This window comes from Salvelinus alpinus, chromosome 1, assembly GCF_045679555.1.
Source record: "Salvelinus alpinus chromosome 1, SLU_Salpinus.1, whole genome shotgun sequence".
Lineage (NCBI taxonomy): Eukaryota > Metazoa > Chordata > Actinopteri > Salmoniformes > Salmonidae > Salvelinus > Salvelinus alpinus.
Window position 1 is genome coordinate 47,175,064 of NC_092086.1, and position 3,087 is coordinate 47,178,150.

The window sequence follows — 3,087 nt, forward strand, 5'->3', positions numbered from 1 at the left end:
ACACGAGGCAGGGATGGAGCGTTGTTTTGATCAATCACAGTGACACAGCGTTGTTGAGAACTGTCCATGGTGCTGGTTTTTACGAAACGTCTAACTGAGACGTGTTTGGGTTGTCTCAAACCAGCACCACGGACAGCTCTCAATAATCACGTGTCACTGTGACTAGATATGAATGTGGCTAGCTAGTCTCTCGCCAGACTAGTTCAGAAAGGCCATGTCAGAATGAATCACATTTCTGGAATCATGGTAGGTCTATAACTAGGGTATAATAAATCACACAAAATAAGCAGAATAATGCTAGTTTTGATTTTGGATAGTTATCACCTTCCAACTCTGTTTGTGTTTGATATTGTATTCGTTTACTTGCTGAATAACAGATGTGTTATTCACAGAGCACATATATTTGTTTCACAAGTAAATGTGCCCTTTTATTAATCAGCACAATATAGGCTATAGGTGATGATATAGGTGATTCATTCATGCTGATGAAATGGCCCATATGGGCTAGGCACGTTTGTGTACACTGGAAGCAATTGTGAGTCTAAAGAGGGAAATGTGCAATACTGCAGCTAATGTAATGGCATATCATTACCAAATGGTGGCAGCAGAGCTCTTTCAGACGTCTATACAGTCTTCAACATCTGGTTGTTTATGACTGGCCACATTGTGTTTTTGTATTGTGGCAGTCCCATTAATAGACTCTCTAATCTCAGGTTTCATGCATGCATTAACAGAAGGGTAACTCCAGAGGAAAGTTGTCATTGCAAAGATAAAGATACAATATATATGTACAGAAGTGTCACTGGGTGAGTTAGTGAGGGTGGGCCTACCTAGTCAGTTTCAGATTTTGAAAGTATGAAGTTGTAGACACTTTCGACATGAGTATGAAAAACACATAGATAGAGATTGTTAATGATTATGTTACTAGAAACAAAGCCTAACTTAAAGCAGCAACTCCCTGTTGAAGAGGTACTGGAATCCACATAAACACACACCACAGCAGGACCAACCACATCACCAAGAGGTCAACTAGCTGGAAATAGTAGTTCTATAGTAGAGTCAACCCACAAAATTGACTATTCTCATTATGCAACAGTACAGTGTTATGATCAGAGGCTGGGAGAAGTGATCACAGAGGCACTCCTCTAGATTCTTCCCTTGTACTGTAGCACCTGGCTCATAAGCTGCTAATTCTGCTGCCAGATGGCATCGCTTGCTGAACACCTGGTTCGTCATAGGGATTCCTCCTCCTTTGCTCACACTATATCTGCTCGAATTAGAAGATGATTGTAATAATTTCATACCCCCCCTATCCCTTTATTGATGTAGCAACATTTTGGATGACACATTTGACATGGCTTCTGGACAGTTTGTCCTCATGGTGCCAGTCACCTCTCAATCTCCTTGGTCATACTTTGTTCTGGACAATCTCAGGATGTCACTGTTTCTCGGGTGAGAGCTATAGCACAACTAGCCCTGCTACAGTATCCTAAAGCCTATTCAATGTAAACATGTAAAATAAACTCTCTGTGGTTTCTCTCTACACTCCTGAAAAACAGGAGTCAAATGTTGTTTTTTCTAGAACGAGAGACCACAATAAAACAGGTTCTAAACTAGTTACTTAAACCAGTTACTAAAACAGTTACTAAACCATAATTATTAAACCATCACAGTTAAGTAACTTTCTACTAATTTGAGTTTCTCTTTCAAAAAAGTTCCATAATTGCATTGGTGAAATATGATCTTAATCAGATGGATGATCCAAACTTCAAATGCATATAATCCGTTCATTCTAAATCCAATCCTTGCAAGTCTCCTCCATTTGATATCTAATCCAGTTTTTAAAAGTTTCAAGGAGGCAAGATACAAGTCATTTGAATATCATTAACCTTCATAACGACTCAAATAGCCCCTTGTGCTTTTCAGGGACAGAATGCCTCTTTTATTCGATAGGTGTGCGTTTAGAAAAACTGAATAACGATTTGGTTGATTTATTTATCCTGCTATAAAAACGCCTGAGCATCCAGACAAATACAAGATTGGTAGTGTTGCTAAATTGGATGGTAATTGCCATCATGACAAATTAGGAGGCAGAAACCCGCCTTGTTTTTTTTCTATTATAAGATAGTATTATTCTTGGTTAATAATCCTTTTATGCAAGATTCAATTCCGATAGGCTGCCTACATGGTGATTGTCCCTAATAATCCATGCATCTGAGAGGCCTATTGGCTGGCCATATCTGTATTGTTTTCGATCAAAAACACAATTAAGCATGAACACTGTCTTTAATGTCAAATATTGATCACAATTCGGTTTCATTATTACAACTATATAGAACTCTCCAAGCATGTAGAACATTCTTTGACTTTTTCTCCAACCAATGATAGCAATTCAAATCGATATTTTAAATGCGTAAATACGTTTAGATTGACCATTATCATGTCAATTTATTATCAAGTTATATGAGCCTGATTTAGTATAGACATGGTCTGTTTAACATTGTGAGGTTATTCACAGATTCCATGGTGTATTAAAAGATATATTATAGAATGGATCCCATGCACACCAGGCTGACTGGGAAGCAGGCGTGAGGGGACGAACGGTTTAGGAATACAAGGCATCACATTTCTGTCTTTTGTTTAACCAGATTTCATCTCAATGAGTTAATGGGCCAGATGAGAAGGCTGCTAACCTGCAAAGGCGAGCAGAGTGCACGTGGAAAAGAGGTGTCAATAAACGTGTGAATGACAATGTGGTAAAACACACACCAACTGAAAAGGAGACGAAGATGAACAGATGGAGAAGAGTGGGGAGTTAACGCAATGACAGGGTCAGTGGAGCAGAAAGCAGGCCTGAAATACAATTAAATGGGGAGAGGGTTACTGAAATGAAGGATGGGCGTATGAATTAACGACTGGCTTTATTTGAATAAGAAAATAGTAAAACAAACATGACAATTGAAAAAACTAATTCACAGTTAATTGATTATTTTAGTTGATAGATGCAGTTCGATATTTAAGTACGCAAAGAGATACATTGAATAGTTACAATTTGCTATGTCAGTTTGTGTGCTTTTAGTCACTTTG